The following is a 21,231-nucleotide window of genomic DNA, read 5'->3' as shown; positions in this document are numbered from 1 at the left end:
CTATTTTCTTCACACTATTTCTTCTATTTTTCCTTCTAATAACTACTTACAGTCTCTATGCCAATATCCATTCAAGCTCATTGACTACTTCTTCAATTCTCTCATTTTTTCTAGATTCTCAATATTGTATGATTATTATTATTATTATTATTATTATTATTATTATTATTATTATTATTGTTATTATTACTATTATTATTATATGTACTATTTAATAGATCGTTTACCAAATTTTAAAAGGCATTAAGAGTTATGTCATCGAATATTAAAGGCTTGGACTCTCCTTTGAAATGACAAAGAGCATTAACACACTTTTCAAAGTTAAGAGGTGATATTGTATTTTTAGAAGAAACTCATGTAGTAGAAACGGAGGTTGTGAAACTTGAAAAACAGAGGGTTGGCCATATCTTCTCTACCATGTACAGGCAAACGCAATGGAGTGGCTATACTGTGTCATAAAATCTTAGACCTTCAGAGTATCTCCAAAGATTCTGTCTCTGAGGGTAGGTGGATTGTTGCTTCAATTGCTATCAACACAATTCCTAATACAATCCTTAATGTGTATGACTTCATACAGTTTAATAGATATTTTTTGGCCTGAAATTCTATCTAAATGTATGCATCTCACCAATAATTATTTAATTTTTGGAGGTGATTGCAACATAGTTCTGGATCCATTCATTGATCATCACTCCAGTTCTAAGTTTATTCCATAGAGCCTGCATACACAATGTCCACTCTTGTCCACTATAAAACAAAGAGCACTAATTGATGCTTGGAGAGTTTGTGATCCGATCCTGCAAGAATATACTTTTTTCTCTCCTGCTCACTCCTCTCAATTCAGAATTGATGATCTATGTGTTTCTCAACCCCCTGCACAGAACATCTTACAATCCAAAATTGAGTCCATAATAATTTCTGATCATGCCCCAGTTACATTGGATTTATATCTCTTTCCACATACTCCTGGAAATATGAGATGGAGATTCAAAAATCCTCTTCTCCAAGTTACTAATTTCAATCAATGATTCAAAAATGTGCTTCCAAATTTTTCACTGATAATGAAACACCAGATTTATCCCCACAGACTATTTGGGATGCCTTTAAAGCTGCATCAAGACATTTTTTATTTCTTTAGTGGCCAATAAGAAAAAGTCAGTTTCCTAAAAATTATTTCAAATTATTAATCAGAATAAGCAGTTAGAGCATATATATTATACTACTAAATCAAAAGTATATTTTTATGAATTGATGCAAGCTAAATTTACCTTTAAAAAAATTCAACAGGAATAGCTAATTCTTTTGAAATCCAGTGCTAAATATTATGGCAGATAAAATAGTACTCGAAAGCTATTGGTTAATTACCTTAAGATCAAAACAGTTTCTGTCAAAATGGAATCTATATTAGTTTTTTCTAACTCGCGTGTACATAAAAATCAATACATACTATCAGAATTTTCTAATGATATTAGTATTCTTTTCCACCCCAAAATCCAAGTTTCTGAAGAAAATATTCTCAAATATTTAGCTCCCATTAAACCACCTCAATCTTCTCCCATAGATTTTCTACATGCGATTAAGACATTGTTATTGAAAGTATACATTTGACTATGCATTTGATGAAAAAGGGAAAAGCTCCAGGACCAGACGGTTTTACTATAGAGATTTTATTTGCATTTTTTCAAAATTTTAATTCTCAAATTACATTGTCTTTTTTGTTATTTTAATTCCTCTCAATCTGCCAGAGGTTAATTTCAAGATGCTTTCTTATGTCTTATTCCCAAAGAAAATAAAGAGCTTAAAATGTGTTAAAATTATAAAAAACATTCTAGACTACAAGATCTTTGCTAAAATCCCAGCCCAACATCTGGTACTTCCTCAACTAGTAGGTAGGGAACAATTAGGATATATTAAGGGTACCCACCTTTTAGCTAGAACTAGGTTGTTTTTCAAATTTTTGAGCAAATCCAAAAAATATACGCAATTATTAGCTGCTATTACACTAGATTCAGAGAAAACATTTGATCAAGTTGGTTGGTCCTTTATTTTTTCCACATTATTTTGGTTTGGTTTTGGCCCTAAATTTATTAATTTAGATTCTATATTATATTCCTCCCCCATGGCCTCCATTACTAAAAATGGTCTCATATCTTCAGACTTTTCTCTTCATCGGGGTGTCCGACAAAGCTGCCCTTTGTCCCCATTGACATTTGGCCTCACCTTGGAATCCTTTCTAATGAAACTTTGTTTACACCCCGACATTCATGGCTTTCAGTATAGAGATAAGCAGTTAAAATCTCTGCTTACGCTGACAATATTCTCCTTTTCACGTCAAGTCCACAAATTTCTTTACCAGCTTTTTTAATGGAAATCGTGTGTGTTGCCTCTGTCTCAGGATATAAGCTAAATAAAGATAAATGTGAAATAATGCTGTTAAATAGATTGTGCTTTCATGCTAATTTAATTTCTTCCCTTTTTCATTGGAACAAGAATCAAATGTAATACCTTGGCCTTTGGTTTAATTTGTCTATCAAAGATACAGTTACTATAACATGAAACTGCTTCTTTACACTATTTAATCTCTTAGATCCAAATGGAATCCACTATTTTATATCTTGGTGGGGTAGATTCCTTAAAGATGATGATAGTTCTCATTATATTATTCAAGTTAGATAATAGTTATATATATGTTTCCTGTTTTAATTACAAAAAATGAACTAAATCTTATCTGGCTTAAAATGGAATATTAAAAAGGTGCTTATGTCCCTTCAAAGGTTTAAACCCTCCAAGCATTTGGGGGGAGAACATTTTCAAGATTTTTGATCATATCTTACTGCTTTCTTTTTGATATAGGCCTCTTTTTCATTAAACGAAGATGAGTCTAGACCTTCTCCCCTTTAGTTTGACAATTAATGATTTTATTTCTTTATTATTTTTCTCCTCGAAATGTTTATCTTTCTCCAGAAACCCCTTTCTATGTCTCTTCCTATTGTAAAAAAGTACATGTAGGCTTCGAGGTTCCATTCTTGTCCTCCATGACAATACGAAAGACCATTTTCTTCAGTCCTCAATTTGTCATTATGGGAATGCCAAAATCAATCACAAAACTATTTTTTTAAAAGCTTGGCATGTGAAAGGTTTAAAATGGATTAATCAATTTTTTAAAAACAATTCTTGCCTTATCTTCACTCACACTCAACAATGTTTCTCCCTACGCTCCTAGTACTTGTCAAAATACTCTTTGTTGATCTCTGCCAATCGTTTAACCTAAAATAAGCTGGTGTATGATGCTGTTTCTATTACTTCTTTTTCCCATCTGGCAGCGTTCTTGTTGTCCTCTCCTTCAGCATCACAAATTTACAATTTGTATTTGTATGCGGTATTTATAAAGCGCAACTATAACCCAATGGGTATCTTGGCACTATAATACGTGAGTCATCAATTAGTGGAAGGCAGAGGAAGTGGGTTCGACAGGAGGTCCTCAGAGCTGTCAGGTTCTGGGGATCAGCCATGTTTTTGACATTTTTTCTAAACTGCAGAAGGTCATGAGACTGTCTAATTTCCACAGGAAGGTTATACCAAAGTTTGGCAGCAGCTGAGCTAAACGCCCTACCTCCTGATTTGACTCTTCGAATGTTGGGGGCTCTCACCAGACAAGCAGTGGAAGAGCGAAGGCATCTTGTTGGAATGTACCATGCAAAGGTCTCCTGAAGGGGTTTGGGTCCAAAACCACGAAGGGCCTTGAAAACCAGGCAGGGAGACTTGAACTGAACTCTCTGAATTATTGGTAGCCAATGAAGCTCTGCAAGGGACGAAGAGCCTGATGAGTGATTTGGTTTCTTCAGTGCCAATTTGGCCGCCAAGGTTTGGACTCTTTGAAGACGTTCAATCAAACATTTTGAGGCCTCCAATAGTAGGGAGTTGCAATATTCTAACCTACTGAGGATGATACTTCCAATAATCATCGCTCTGGCTGTCCTTGGCAACAGTGGGAGGATCTTCCTCAAAGCTCTGATCAGGGAAAAACAGTCCCTCACCAGCTTGTTTACATGTATTTCCGGAGTTACGTTAGCATCAAGCATAACTCCCAGATTAGGTACTGCTGGTGCCGGGACCAGAATAGAAGTAGTTGGAGCAGGCCAAAATTTGTCATGAAATGGGGGAGGGGGACTTTCCCCACAGCACAATATAAAACTTCAGTCTTGTCTGAGTTTAATTGAAGTGAGTTGGCTCCTAGCCAATGGGCTGTGTCTTGCATGCATTCGTGAAATGTTGCCAGGGAGATGAACTGATTTCCCTCAAGGGAGAAGAAAAGCTGAGTGTCGTCGGCATAGTTCACCAATTTCACACAATGGGCCTTCATGATTTCAATCAAGGGTCTCATATAGATGTTAAAGAGAATAGGGCTTATCGCTGATCCCTGAGGAACAATAAACTTAATGTTTAACCATAGAATACAGACAAGACAGGTGTAGAAATACAATAGGAGCAGGACTTGAGTACATATTTTTCAATTCCCTTAAGGAAAAAGATTTAGCTTAAATTACGGTAGTCCTCAAGAGCAGCTAATTCTACCCAAACCTTATTTTATATTTATATGTAATAGGTTAATGATCACCACCGCTACTTTGTAAAAAATTAACCACACATTGTCTCCCTCCTTTTGGTCCTGTAACCTTTCTTCATCTGACCTCAAACACATGCTTTTGAATGTGCTTACACACATCAATTATTGGTAAGAGCCTGGAAACAAATAATTCATGTTTTTAATACACAAGTTGCTTTTACTTTCAAGAATATCTTTTTAGGTTCCCTCTCAGAAGATAGGATTTTTTCAACAGGATATAATTGCTATATTGGATTTACTTCTTGCAGTTGCATTTCAACAAATTGCAAAATCATGGAAAGATTCCTCTAGTTTATCATTTCGATTTGTTGTTTAGTGGTTTAGTGTCTGTTGTTTAGAGTCTATTATAATCACAGAGCATATGCCCATCCAATATCTCTTGCTATTAAGAGAGACATTCCTGTGTTACCTGTGACAACCTTCCTATACTCATCTGCACAATCAGATAGTACACATCCCCCCACATGCATCATTGTGACATTTTGCACTTCTTAATTTGCGAAAAATAAGGAATCGCAAATTAAGAAGTGCAAAATGCTATGCATCATTATTTTCGGTATTCATTTGTGATTCGGTAAAAATCGCAATTTTTACCGAATCCCAAATGAATACCGAATTCTTAAGTTAATTTTCGCAATTTCCATTGATTCCTATGGGCCAAAAGGCCCATAGGAGTCAATGCAAATTGCGAGTGGCACTTAGAAAATTTCATGGGTGCAGGGGGGGTCCAAAGGACCCCCCCATGCACCCCTGAAATGTATTTTTCGCATCATGTTTCACACACACATGTCCTAAGGACATGTGTGTGTGAAACATGATTGTTGAAAAAGAAACATTTTCAGCTTTTTAAACACTTTTTCCAAATTTACCGAGTGGTTCAACCACTCGGTAAATTTGGCACCCTAATTGCGAATTTACAGTTTTAAATTTAATGATGCATTGCTTTCAAGAAATCGCACATCTGCGACTTCTTAAAAGCACCCGCAATTTTAGAACTCGCAAACATGTTACGAATGCTAAAATTGCTTCATGCATCCCAAAAAGCACTTTTGCATTCGCAAACGGCCGATTTTAAGGAATCGCACCGTTTGCGACTACAAAAATGCTTGATGCATGTGGGGGTTTATCCCCATATAGTAGAAGTGCCCAAACCCCCATGACTTTATATTTACTAGTTTTATCAATCGTTATGTATTTTTATTTTTATGTATCTTAAACTTTATATGTCTTACAATGATATTGTTTTCTAATGATTACATAAGGGATATTTATTTACTTATTCTTTTTCTCCTTTTTCTATCCTTGTTTGTTTTAAACTTTAATACCTTATTGCAATGTTTTACTTGTTGTCTATTCATTAATTAATCTATATCAAATGTTAATAAACTTTATCTTTCAAACTTTAAAAAAAATGTAATTAGAGGTTTGCAAGTTGTTTAATTCAATGCAATGCAGGTTGCAAATGCCTATCTGGTATGTTCTGTTCATTGTACATATTTTGTCAGTCCTCAGTTTAAAATCAGACCTTGCATATCCATGTTCTAGAGTCTGCAATGCAGTCAGGGACTGGATATAGATGGCTCATTGGGCCTTATTACTTTTGTATTGGTAATGCAATTCAGATTTAAACTTCTGTTTAATTCTAAATTATAACTTGGGTGGTAACTCCACACGTTTCTCTGCACACATTTTCCAGTTAAAACTTGCATAATTGGTGTTTGGAAAAAACTAAACATTTTGATTATGCAGCTTGGAAAGTGGGAAGGCATGCAGTATTACTGTACCGCATTTATTTTTATTTAACAATTTTAAATGTGTTTCTCTACCAACTGGAGTATAAGGGCGCTCTACAATAAATACATACTTAAAAATTTAAAGCATGGGTTACATTTGCAAAATTTGTAGATTGATAAGTATTTGCATTTAGGAATTGCATATATAGCACTTCTGCACTAGCTGGAATTAAGTATCTACCTTTCTGAGCTACATAACTAGCAGAACAGAGAGTAGCTGCTGTGCTTGGTTAGTACAGCACCAGAGGGTATTTTTGTTTTTTCTCGGTTCAATATTAGCTCACAAAATAACAAGAATCATGTAAAGCAGCATTTTTTTTAACTTGAAGAAGTTTAGAAGACTCTCAGTGGTGTCAGGGTGATCAAGAGTGTTTGACGGACGCACTAGTTGAACAGTTATTTTCAAAACGTTAACAATTTTCTTAGCAACATTTACATTTTTGTTGCTATACTTAACTATTTGATTTCTTTTTGGTAGGTCCAGTATTATCTACTAAAGCAAAACATACATATTTGCACTGCAATTAGTAAATATGTTGTTTCATATTACAATCTTGCTTTTTAATATTGACCAATGTCAATTGTAGAATTTTTGGAAAAGTCTATTCACAACAGGAGCGCAACACCCATAGGGCTAAAAGGGCTTGAGTCTCCCCCCCCCCCCACAACCCCCCGTCATGATGTATCTCAGCTGGGCTGTTGCAGCTTCAGGACACACACACATGGAGCTTGAGGTGCTTTGGGCTATATGAACATGCGCTTGCGCCTTATCTCAGTGTCATCTGAGCATTTCACAAGACTTTGAAACATTTACATTCTAACAAGGCTTTTTGTTTTTTCCCTGGTTCCAGTACCCCCTGCGCCCCCACTCAAACTATTTTCATTTGTTAAATATTTTTGCTGGAGAATGCATTTCCTAAAAAGTAACGCTAGACATATAGGGTTGTCACCTGGCTGATTTTATACTGGCAGACCAATATTTTGATATCCCTATTGGTACAAAACTAAGCTAAATCATCTCAAGCCTATATTTTTAACCCTTATTTGTACATACTGCAAGCACTGAATATAAAAATAGAAAGCACTTTTAAATGTGTTCTAGAACTGAATTGAGGAGCGTTGACTAATAATGTAACATGAGCAGGAAAATCATCTTACAAATGAATACACACACTTTTGTACCAATTTATTTTCACTTCTGAACTTTGTAAACAACAACAAATGGTCAGCATGTTTCTCTTGGAGCGGTGGCAACCCAATAGGCATGTCAAGAGACTGAAAGTTTGATGCAGGATCTACAAATCATTTATTTCCTCCACCTTCCATCCCTGATTGATGCCATAATAGCTATAGTTTAAATTATATCGGAAACCCCACTCGAACACTGTGGAAAACATGTTGAGTTACTCACAGTATTTGGGACTTCATCCTGCAATCAGCCAATCCACCCTTCAAGCTCACTGCTCACCCTTTGCTTTCAAGCTCAGTCTGCACTCACAGCGATCACATTGCACTTACACTGTTCACCATGCACTTCCACCATTCAACCTCCTCTTTCCCTGTACTCACATGATCACACTTATTACCCTGCAATTACATGACACTCTGCTCATTTGTCACTTTCATTGCTCACCCTGCAGACCCATCACTCGCCCTGCACTCACAGGTAGTACACTGTACTTACACCTCTCACCATGCACTCATGCAGTTCACTCTACACTTGCGATGTTCACCCTCCTTTTACCCTGCACTAACACGAGCACACTGCTACTCTGCACAAACATGACACCTCACTGATCTGTCACTCGCACCACTTGCCGTACAATCTTACCAATCACCCTGCCATCACAGCGATCACACTTCACTTACAACACTCACCTACCATGCATTCATGCTGCTCCTCCACCATTCACACTCTTCTTAACCTGCACTCACACAAGCACACCACTCACCCTGCATTCACATGACCCACCATTCACCTCTCATGCTCACTGCTTACACTGCAGCCTCACCACTCACCCTGCACTCATTCGTAAACAAGCACATCACTCATCATACATTTATTCTTCTCACTTTGCACCTTTACCCACACCCAAATTCAAATGAGCACATCACTCACCCTCCACTCCTTTCGCCCTGCTCTCACACGGGCACATTGCTCAACCTGCACTCACATAGTCACTGATACAGCTCACCCTCCACTCACAAGGGTACATTCCTCAGGCTACACTCACACAGGCACTCAGTTCACCCATCACTCACACATCTCACCTTGATTGCATACAGGGACAATAGCCTGCCAGAGCTCACTGGGATACAACTCTTGCCATGCACTAACTCCTTTCACCAAGCGCTTACCAGTCACTCCCGTAGCTCAACCCTGCACTCACACCTCTTTTTTTTACATTGTAGGTTGGGTCTGAAAATCCCAAAAGGCAAAGTGCTACTGGATTAAAAATCATGTTTGAACACTGTTATATTAATTTTTAAAATGTAGATTAGTCAATGGTTTTGCTGCTTGATTCACATTTGAAACCAATTGCAATCCCTTTACAGCTATTTTAAGAAAGTTCAATATTTTATCACATCATACTTGAAAGAAGAATTGAAACAACCATATGTTATGATATCTGAATAGTGTATGGAAAAATGTTTTTACTAAACTTCACTAAAAGGCAAGATAACAATTGCAGGGACAGCAACAGTGCAAGCCTCCCGAATGCAATACAAGCAGATTTGACTAATGGGAGTGTGAATGGCAGCATGTATGTGTGCCTGTGTGTGTCAGTATAAAATAGTACAAATGTACGAAAGAGTGCAAAAGATATCATGCCAGTGAGTGTGTGTGTGAGAATGTGTATATGTGTTGTGCTTGTAAGTGTGCTGCCAGTCTGGATGTTATCTTTGCCTTATGGATGAGGGCACTAACGGCATTCAAATGGGAGGTGTTACCCATGGCAGAATGTATGTTCTCACATGCCGTGCATAATTCTTAGCATATTGTGTGCATCCTTAGAAAAATGATGAAATTGACATTTGAGGTAATCATTGTCTTAAGAGAAATGGTATTCATTTTATAGGGGGGGGGGGGGTTCACTGACAAAATAAATTCGGACCCCTTTGTACCAGAGGCATTTTTTGTAGGTTCCCTTTTCCAATTTGGTGGAGCATGGCAAAATTCTGGCTCTAGCATATTGTATATAATCCATGGAATAAGGGGCCCACCTTGGAATAAATGCAGACCGTAACATATTAGGAGTAATTTCTGACATACAACATTTGGAGAAATGGGAACTACTCCAAAGAAAGGCCACAGGAGGCAGATGTATCAAGATACCATTTTGCGATTCTCAAATAGCGATTCATAAGGAATCGCTATTTGAGAAGTGCAAAATGGTATGTATGTAGAAATTCGCTATTATTTAGCGATTACTTAACATTCCTTAATTGCGATTAGCAAATTGCTAATCGCAATTAAGGAATAATTTCCCATTCATTTCTATGGGCCAGGAGGCCCATAGGAATGAATGTGAAATTATTCTCAATTTGCGATTAGCAATTTGTTAATCGCAATTTGAGAATAATTTCAAGGGTGCAAGAGTGTCTTAAGGACACCCTGCTGCACCCCTGAATTTGACATGTGTGCGCATATGGCGCACATACATGCCCTAAGGGCATGTATGAGCGTCATATGGCACCTTTCGAATTTTTAAAAAGTGCATTTTGAAAAGAATTCGCCAATTACCACCAACTACAAGTTGGTGGTAATTTGCGAATTCTTAGTCAAAAATCGCAACACTGAAATGCTTAATACATTTCAAATAAGAAATCGCTATTTGCCATTTCTTAAAAGCCTCGCAATATTGAGGATTCGCAAAATTTGCGATTCCTTAATATTGCGAGGCTTTTTGCATGATACATTCCAAATCCCGTTTTTTTGTCGCAAAGGCTGCTATTTTGCGAATCGCAGCGTTTGCGACAAAAAAAACGGAAGATACATCTGCCCCCAGGATTCTCTCACACTGTTTGAAAGTACGGGAATATTTCATGAATGCCCTTTCAGGGTCTACGGTGTTTTAGCAAATTTGACCCCAATTGTTATTTTATTCTTTTGGGATAAACCTATTCTCCCCAAACCCACCTACAATAAGTCTTGTTTTGCTTGCTGAAATTCATGGGCAGTATCACCCTCCCTGGTAAATTATCACCGGCAAAGAGTCCCCTCGCGGTCCCCGTTGGGCGTTGCAGTGCCGGCCGAACGAGGAGCTACCCGATGATGAATTATCACATCCTTCTGGTATGTGAGTGCTCTTGTTTCTATTAGGAGCATTCCCCGCATGTGCCCTTCTGGTCAGGCAGCACTTCTATTCCTACCTCCCTTCCCTTTATAAGAACAGCATGCTGCTTGTTTTCACAAGATCTTTAGCTTCCCCACTAGGACACGCCGACGTGTTTTTTGACCGAGACGTCTACATTGATGCACCCAGCATGTTTTATGGTTGATCGCACCTAACTACTGCCAATCCCTCCCAGTTGCCCTTCCAAGTACCTCCACTGGACACGCGGTTGCAGTCCTCTACTAGGCAATTTTGATCTTGTGGTCTTGTACCACAGGTTAATTTGTATGGCTCATTGAACTGCTATCCTCAGCACTCGATCTATTTGTTTCCCATTTGGACACGCTGCTGCAGTCCTTCTCACTGCAATTGGTAGTGTGGCATTGCACGGTTGTTCTGAGTCTACAGCAATTTTGACTCAGGCATGTAAAATAATGTTCTGATGATTATCCCACAATTGGCTACATGGGACCAAAATGTTGTCAACTCTCTGTACACCATAAACGTTATTTAACCTGTCATTATTCATTTGTAATGGTGTCTCTGCACTTCCATGCTTGCTTTATTTAATGTATGATGTATGAGCATTTGTTCTGCCTAAGCCTTTGTTCTGTTTTGTTTTATGTATATCTAGTTGGATGCAGGATTGTGACCCCTCTTTAATTATTTGTAAATATTTGAAATATTAAATTGATCCTGTTCGGTTGGACAGCAAAAATAAAGAACTGTTTCCTAGTCTATATTAATTTCCCTCTGTTCCTATTGTCCTTGTCTGGGACCATTGTGCTCAAAACTCATTGATACCCAAGGTCCCTGACCATTGTAATTGGGTCCCCTTGTTTCTTATAACTTGCTTCTATTAGGAGCCTTCCCCGCATGTGCCCTTCCGGTCAGGACCACACTTCTATTCCTACCTCTCCTCCCTTTATAGGAACAGCATACTTCTTGTTTTCACAGTATCACCCTCCACCACTTACAAACATCTTTAGCTAAAATTAGTGAGCAGATTTGATAGGGTGCAGAGGGGGCAGTTTAGGAGTGAGGTGCACACTATGTCTGCCAAAAGGACAGCAACAAAGATATGGCAATGAAATAACAGCATTGTCTAACTGTAAAATGGATATATTTGCTTACATCTAAAAAAGAGGCTAAGCGTGTCGCTCTCTTCCCCTACCTGTACTTCTTATTGCTTTCTAGTCAAAATTGGGCCATGTAGTCTGGGCTAAGCTCAAAAACTCGAGGAATCTGACTTCCATGGTTGAGGGAGCTGTCCATGAGTGGGCTGCTCCAGTTTGGGAGAGTAAACTGAGACAGTGGGCTTGTGCGAGAGGACGGTATCAGCATGAGACTGTTGAGGCTGCAGCAACTGGTGTGTCTGTTGAAGTGCTGGGATGGGAGGGCAGAACAAACTGCTTATTCTGCATGGCACAAATGTACGTGTGGAAGGGAAAAAAACATGCACAAAGCTTTTAGAGCAGTATGGTGGTTGCCACACCCACTTAAAAAGAGGGAAACATCCTTATTAAGAAGGTCTATTTGCCTATAGTATTAGCCCATAAAAAAAAAACATGGCCCACATTAGAGTAAATGCACACAGTGAGCATGTCAGGATGCTTTAGCAATATTACAGCATTGTAGATAAGTGTTCCTATTGTCAACTGCCACATCATTATGTTTATTTACGTGACCAAACTGCCTTCCAGAACCAACAAAAGTACGGCAACCACTATTTCTCAATCGCAGCACACCCCTTTCGCCCAATCAAATACTGTACTCAAGGTAACCAATATGTGGGCGAAGACAAAGCCCCTCTCTCATGTATGCTTCTTACAGCTCTTTTTCGTTTGATCACATAAGGTCAGGTGACCTTTGCAATGTGAAGCCAGACCCAAAAAGTTAATCTCTAAATCTCAGAAATTCTGAAATGCATCAATTAACTACGATGCTTTAAATAAAGCGCATCACATTGCTATACCAGTATCTTAACTTTTTCAGACTACCTCAAGGATTTATGTCACGGGTTGCCATGAAATTATTCATTACCCAGAAGCAATTCAGTGGTTTCATAACACTCTTAGGAGCATATATACAAGACCCTATCGCCACCACAATGTCACCTATATTGATGTTGTGGTGGCGATAGGGGCTGCCCCTTTTGTACAAGGCAGCGTTAAGCCACTTAACGTGGCTTAACGCTGCCCGCTGCCTTGTACATAAGGCCCCCTTTCACGCTATGGTTAGCGTGAAAGGGGTGGGCAGTGGGTGTTGTGGGGGACATTCCACTGCAACACCCATTCATTTTGACGCTGCCCCCTATGTACAAGGGCAGCGTACATAGGACGCAGCACCAAAATTAAGACCAGGGAAAAACTGGTCTTAAGATGGCGAAAAGAGGAGAAATGCATTATTTCTCCTTCTTTTTGCTTTTTCCATTTGTGCTTCAATGTGCAGCACATATGGAAAAAGCAAAATGCCATTGTTTGTTTATGTGTAGGAAGGTGTCCCTTCCTGCACGTAAACAAACTTTTAAAACATGCCATTTTGTCACTGCAGCACACATGAAAGTGACAGTATGGCATTCTAGGATTGTTTATGTGCATGGAGGTACACCTTCCTACACATAAACAATCCTCCCCTGCTCGCAGACACCCTTGCACTCTGGTGCAAGGGTGCGTGCGTTGGCGCTCAGTTGCTAAACTTAGCGCCATTGTAGGGGGAAATGCAAGGCTGCACCACATCCTTGTAAACATGGTGCAGCCTTGTGTTTCAGAAGTAGAGGAGAGCGGCGTTAAGCCATGAAGGCTAAAGCCTCTCTCCTCCGCTTCCTTGTTCATATCCTCCTTAGTTTTATTCAAATACTGTTTTCATTTCTTTCCTTTCATGCATTTATTGCCAATAATCTTTCACAGTTTCTATTTCTCCCATTGTGCCTTTGACACCCATCGAAATCTTAGCAAGTCATTTGAAGTGACTACATGGAGCTAGGTAGTACACAGCACAAAGTTTTGCTATCGAAATGTATTCTTTGTTGTCAAGAGCGTATTCATGCAACATTATGGCCCAGATGTAGGTAAAATAGATTTACCGATTTTTAATTACCGAATTTTACCGATTCGGTAATTAAAAAATCGGTAAATCTAAGGGGTGGATATGGAGGTATTCCAGATGTGCTGGAATACCGATTCTGAAGAATTCGGTATTTACCGATTCGGTAAATACCGAATCGGTAATGCCCATTCATTCCTATGGGCTTTGAAGCCCATAGGAATGAATGGGCATTACCGATTCGGTATTTACCGAATCGGTAAATACTGATTTGCACAAGGGTGCAGGGGGTGTCACTTTGACACCCTCTGACACCCCCAAAACAGGCTCGGGTGCCATGTGGCAGGCATACATGCCCTAAGGGCAGGTCTGCCTGTCATATGGCATAGGTGTGCATGCACACATGTGCATGCACACCGGAATCGGTATTTTACCATCAAATTTGATTTGATGGTAAAATACCGATTCGGTAAGGCTTGTGGGACTCAGAAGAGTTCCACCTACATCTCAGATTTACCGAATCGGTAAAAATACCGATTCGGTATTTTACAGAATCGGTACATTTACCGATTCTGTAAAATAATGCCCCTACATACCATTACTGAAATACCGGTCGGTAACGGCAGAAAATAACGACCTACATCTGGCCCTATATTCTTCCTAAATTAATATTGAATTTCTTATGGTTTGTTCACTCCGCACATGTTTAGTAGTTAAATGAGTGTTTGCATGGATACTAAACTGAAGTCTATTTGTGTATCAATGTGATCATTAATGTATAAACATTAAACTCAATATATATTATATCCAATAATTGTTAATGTCTATACACCACACACCTACAGGAATGGGCACTGCTCAGCCTTTATATAGTGAGCATCATGGATCTATCACTTTCTTTTTTTCTGAAGAACAACACAGGAGTAGGTAGCACTGAAAGTTGTCTAGAGCCAAGATACTCAATGCCTGCCTTAATTCAGAGAAACCTGAACTATGCAGTAGAGAGGGGGCGCTAGAGATCCGGATTCAAGCTGGTCGCACCGTAGTGAGTCAATGACGGTGGGACCATCAATCTGGCATTTATCCGTCTCTAAAGTCGTATTTGGGCGGGGAAAAGACTGCTGCTGAGATCGGGTGGCCATCCGACACTGGGCCGACCCAAGTGTTTGAGTGGAAGCCGCTCTGACAATGGGTGGCGAGATGACGTGAGGCCGCGGTGATCGGGCCTGCTTGAGACGCAGTGAGGTGGGACATTGCTCTCAGGAGCGCTTTGCTGTGAGAAGCAGGGAAGCACTCCAGAGACCCCCCCACGAGAAGCAACAGTCTGCGACAGAAACGCTTGGCCCAGAGAGCGCATGGACTGGTCCCCGGGCTTTGGACCCCGAGATGCCATCCCGGCGGGGAGCAGGCCCAGTGATGCTGGCCTCAGGAAGACCCCCAGAGCAACCCATCAGCCTATCAGTAAGAGGCTCGGGGAGGTGAGGTCCTTATCCACTTGTGACCCCCTCCCAAGTGAGTTGAAACACTGCTGCTGGAGCTGCGCCGCAGGGGCACCAGCACGGTCACGGCCTAGCGTGGAGACGAGCTCCGGACATGTGGTGCGCAGGCCTGCACACGCGGACTCTCTCCCCACAGCCTGCCGCGCTACCAGGCACACAACAGTGCGGAGGTGGCACTTGGGGCCTGGTCCCTCTTAAATATACTGGCCGTGGTCAAAAAATTAGTGGAGGACCCCGTGAAGAGCCGGGGAAAATGCAGCAACGGTGCAGGAGCCACTGCACACGTGGTGCAAGCAAACAGAAGGGGCAGGCACCATGGGAAAAACCTAAGACTGGCTCCCATGCGAACGCACACCAGCGGTGAGTGGCAAGACAGTACGCACATCGCCCAGACCACAGCTCAGAGTGAGAGTGCAGGGCAGGTACGCAGAAGACTCCGGAGGCACAGATGGACACAGCCAGCATGTAAAAAGTGCAACAAAGCTTGAATCTACAAGGCAAGAGTGCCTCAACAGGTAGGGTGCTCCTTGAGAAGGCAAGTCGGCGAATATGGGAAAACCAGACGCCAAACAGCCAAAGCTGGTGGTTGAACCATGCAGAACCCCTCCCAGCCCCCTGGCCGCAGAAGACCTCCATCGAGACTTGGAAACATTGGAAGCACCCCCTTCTGAGGCTGACATATGAGAAATGTTCAGAGACTTAAAGCAATTACTCACTGCAATAGATTGCAAAATAGACTCACTCTCGGACCGCTTTGACTGGCTAAAAAAAAAGGTGATGCATCAGGAAGAGAGGCTGGGGCAAGTAGAGCAGCGCACCACCTCACTCGAGGACGAAGGATTGGAAACTGTGAAAGGCTCTTGGGAATGGAGAAGGTGCTCAATCTAATCCCTCAAAAGAATGGAGATTTGGAGACCAGGTGAGGCCTGAGTCTACAGCCATGGCGAGGGTAGAGTACTACGTTGAGGAGATGCTGCGTGCGGTGTTTGGAGAGTCCCTATCCCCCATGTGCATCGTAGAGCATGCCCACCGCTCCCCTGCCTCAAGACCACCACCAGGAGCAGCCGCAAAACTCATCATTGCACTTCTACTCAATTACCGGGACAGGGACACGGTGCTCCACCTGGCCAGGGAAATGCAAAGCATGTCGTTCCAGGGGAACTCGATTTCCTTCCACCAAAACTTTACCCTGGCGGTCCAGGCGGCCTGAAGAGACTTCCTCCCGATCAAGCGATCCTTTCAACAAGAGGATGTCAAATACTCACTTCTCTACCCCGCCAAGTTCTGAATCTTCCACGTTGGCAAATGCAAAAACAGCAATTGATGGACAGAATGCAGAACAATGTCATACATTCACCCCAGTACAGAGATCTGGGCCTAAATCCATCGTTTTTTTGCACTCCACACCATCCCAGTTCAGCAAATCAGCCTTGACCCTGTGCCACATGGGAACAGTCCAGCCCGAACTGCCAAGCCATGTCTTTCCTGGACCGGAATCAAGCATCCTAGGACCGGTTTCTGGCTATCAGCCGTCTTCAGCAAAGATAGCTTGACTCCAGTGGTGTGGAGAGCATGGGACTCACGTCTGAGCATACCTATCCCACTCGGGGTGACAAATGCAAAAACAACAATTGATGGACAGAATGCAGAACAATGTCGGACATTCACCCCAGTACAGAGATCTGGGCCTAAATCCATCGTTTTTTTGCACTCCACACCACCCCAGTTCAGACATGGCCATATGCATATCAGCCTTGACTCTGTGCCTCATGGAAACAGTCCAGCCCGAACTGCCAAGCCATGTCTTTCCTGGACCGGAATCCAGCATCCTAGGACCGGTTTCTGGCTATCAGTCTTCTTCAGCCAGGATAACTTGACTCCAGTGGTGTGGAGAGCATGGGACTCACGTCTGAGCATACCCATCCCACTCGGGGTGACAAATGCCAAAACAACAATTGATGGACAGAATGCAGAACAATGTCATACATTCACCCCAGTACAGAGATCTGGGCCTAAATCCATCGTTTTTTTGCACTCCACACCACCCCAGTTCAGACATCGCCATATGCAAATCAGCCTTGACCCTGTGACTCATGGGAACAGTCCAGCCCGAACTGCCAAGCCACAGCCCCAAAAAAGGCAGCGGGACACATGAAGGACCTGCATCTGATGCAAAGACCAGACTGAAGCAAGACAGGCCTGGAGGAGGGAGACCGGACCAGCGACAAGGACTAGCAAGCAGGCAAGCAGCATACACCAGCCGGGGTGCTGTGCTGGTGGAACTTTGCTTCAACAAAAAATGTCTGATACGCTACGACTGAACTCTACACCCGTACCCTTTCCCAATGTATTGCACTGTTTAAACGTGACTGTGTAGATAGCTGCTCAGAGTCCTGCTGTCTGAGCCCTCTGGGTGGTCGGGTTGGGCTCCTATCCTTACCCCTGAGGGATGACTCCCTTCCATGTTGCACTGTTGTTTTTCTATTGGGGCAATGGTTCACCGGGTAACATGCTCAGCCTATTTGGGGAGCTAGAGTGGGTGGGGTTGTTTTGAATTTTACATGTACACAATTGACTGCACATGTCCCCCTTACTGTCTTTACCTGCTCATCCCACTGAATTCCCTCCCTCTGCTTCGACCTCAGCTCTGTCACCAGTCCACCAGGTGGGAGGTGTTAGCCTTCCCCCCTTTTGGGTACAATAATTGTAAATTTACCCTGCGCCACAATATGGATGTACCCGAGCACCCCGGGTCCTTCTATAGAGGTAGTGGGCTCACGTTCAGAGCAGCCCAAATTAACACTCGGTCACTAGGCAATCACAACCAGGATATTTTTGATATCCTGTGTGACAAAAAGGTCGATCTGCTATTTATTACCAAGTCCTGGCTAAATTACTTTTCTAATCCTATCATTGAGTTGGCAATACCTGGCAGTTTCAAGATTTCTCAGGTTGATCACAAAATCCTGAAGGGTGGCGGTGTTCCGGTTATCTTCAGGGATCAATGGGCCTTTCATTGTGAAGAGTCCTCAGAGCTGGGACAGGGCGATGCCCTCGATTTCAGTGTCATTTTTTCGCCTCATATCTCGCTGGCCGGCACATTAGTTTACAGGCCCCCTAGACCCGCTGGACCTTTTCTTAAAAAGCTGGCGGATGTTATCATTCCCCGTGCATTGCGTTTTTCGAATTATCTCTATACATAAATAAATATAAATTCACAAGAGTTGCCCCCTTAGTGAAAGCCACAAGACACCAGGTAAGTTTTAGCGGTTTAATGGGGAGAGCTGCCGCTGCCACGAGCAAACACCCATCTGAATTACAGTCAATTTCGCCGACGCATTTCGTGTGCTACATGCACTTCTTCATAGGCTGACTGAATGAATGATGCATGCAGAGTCAGAGCACCTGTGTGTTAAATCACCAACCCGCCCTGGTGGGCGTAAACAGTCACACTGCCTGCTGGTTACTGTAGTGCCTTGACGATAAAATCCAAGTGGATACTTGCCAAAGTCATTCACAAGTGTTCAAGGTCCCCAGTGGGTAGAGGGGGGTTTTAACATCAAGGCGGCGACACCATCCGACTCTCCTCACCGCTCCTAGTGCCTCCAAATGCTGACGTCGTTTGGCGCCAGCACACAGACCGAAGAATCAGCAGGGCTCCCACCGCGGCCGGACATATATAAATATATATATATATATATATATATATATATATATATATATATATATATATATATATATATATATATATATATATATATATATATATATATATTTATGTATAGCCATCTTTGAAGTACCAACATTTTTATAATACATTTCTATTTTTATATTGTATATAACATGCATATTTATTTATATATATATATATATATATGTTTTTTCATATGAAGGGAAAAGGATATATATATATATATTTTTTTATATGTCATGGGTACATTCATGAAAAATAATGGAGTTATACGCATAAGTGACCATAAGCGCAAATTATGACATGCTCTGTGCTAATATATCAAATACATTGGTGCACTATGTTTTATTTTCTATGAATCAGCATTTATGCGGTTATGTTGTTTTGATTTCTATATGAAATACAATTGATTTGGATATTTGGTGTAAAAACTACAAAACCCAGTATACACATGCATATAGTATCTCTTCTATGTTTAGCACTTAGATGAGGTGAAAGCATCACACCAAAAATGGATAAAAATAAAAAGCGGACCATCTGTTTGTCACATTGAGAAAGAATACGGAGGTATTCGAAACGCGTCTGGCAACATTTGAAAAATAAAAGACCTGCTGATCTACGAAAATTGGAGTCTGTATTTCGTTCCTTTGGCTGTGTCCCGGCTGGGCATTGCAGAGGGGATTCGGAGATATCGTCATATCAATTGCGAAATATCGGGTTGATTTCGCTTACAGACCCCCTGTCCAGGAAGTGGCTGCTGCAACCAACCCCTTTCTTGCTCAACTTCCGTTAAGGAAACTACTGCGGCGGCCCCCGAGTGAAAAAGCGCGGAGACCAGGCTGCTGTGAGCGCGGCAACTCTAGCGAGGTCGGAGGACCAGCGGGAGCAAAGCACGAACAGCGGTGAGTGTCCTAGCGCGAGTGAGACTCGGTGGGCAGGTGTGGGCAGGCAAATCGGCTCTGACATTTGAGCACGGAGCGTGTGAGATTTAAAACACGGAACAAAAATAATATAACAGACAACATGTCAGAAGATGAAGTTCGCGCTAAAGAGGCAGCTGCGGAGGATATCTACAGCAAGCTGCCCGTTGTGGAAAAGAGGGGAGCAGTGGCCAATACCACTAACACTGTACGAGTGGACGACACTGCTAGGACTCTTTTAAGAAAGTTGGAAAAACAAATGAGAGCTGAAGTTACAAAATGGTGGGAGAGAAAATCCCTGAGTAAATATGCGGAAGCTGGTCGAGTCCCACGGGGACTAAGAATCTTATTGGCTCCCAATTATGAGAATCCAGATCCTCAAATGTTGAGAAAATGGGGCACATTGAACCTAGAAGCGTCAATGAATCTAGTCCACTTATTAATCGAATATGCAGAATCTGATAGACTTAAATTACTGGATGAAATTAAAAATATAAATGTAGAACTGGCAAAATTGGAACCAAATGACTATATTGCAAAAATGCGCAAGGAGATCAAAGATAGGTTACTGAAACAGGAAGAGAAAATTAAACAGCGCAAAGTATATAAATTCGCCCGTGACCTGGCAGACTATGAGCAAGGCAGAATCTATACATTTGCCAAAAAATTTGATGTGGCAAAAAAACTGAAAGCTGACTCAAAAAAGACCACTGGGCAGGAATTGAGTGAACAAGCAACATGCTCAAACCAACAAGCTCCTGACACCAATGATCTTGTAAGCGAACAAAGTGACAATAGTTCAGTCTATAGTGCCAGTGGAACCAATAGCACGGATGATGAGGATACTACTCCCAGAACCCTAAACCTCGGTGAGGAAATTGATTTTTTAATCGAGGACAGATTAAAAACACTAAGGCCACGGAAAAAACAACAGTCCCAGCCACTGGTGACACAAAAACCAGAAACGCTAAAAGGAGGGAAAGGCGCAACAAAACCAAAAGGAAGAGGGAAAAGAAATTATTGGCGCAACCAACAGCAACCAATACAATAGACAAAACAATCATCAATATGACATCTTTAACATTGGATGAAAATGAAGAACACATTTTGAAGTTGGGGCTGTCATACTGCCCTCCAAGAAATTTCAATTTTGCACAGACCCGAATAGATATCTTCAGCTATATCAGAAAATTTAAACTGCTTAAATTTTACAAGATTAAAATTGGACTGGCTAAAAAATCAACTATGGAACAACCAACCTTGGACATTAGACTAATGGCCACTGATGTTGAAGGAATAGTGGCAGCTCGAGCTCTAGA

Source organism: Lissotriton helveticus, chromosome 2_2, assembly GCF_964261635.1.
Source record: "Lissotriton helveticus chromosome 2_2, aLisHel1.1, whole genome shotgun sequence".
NCBI lineage: Eukaryota > Metazoa > Chordata > Amphibia > Caudata > Salamandridae > Lissotriton > Lissotriton helveticus.
Note: the sequence above shows the minus strand (reverse complement) of the source record.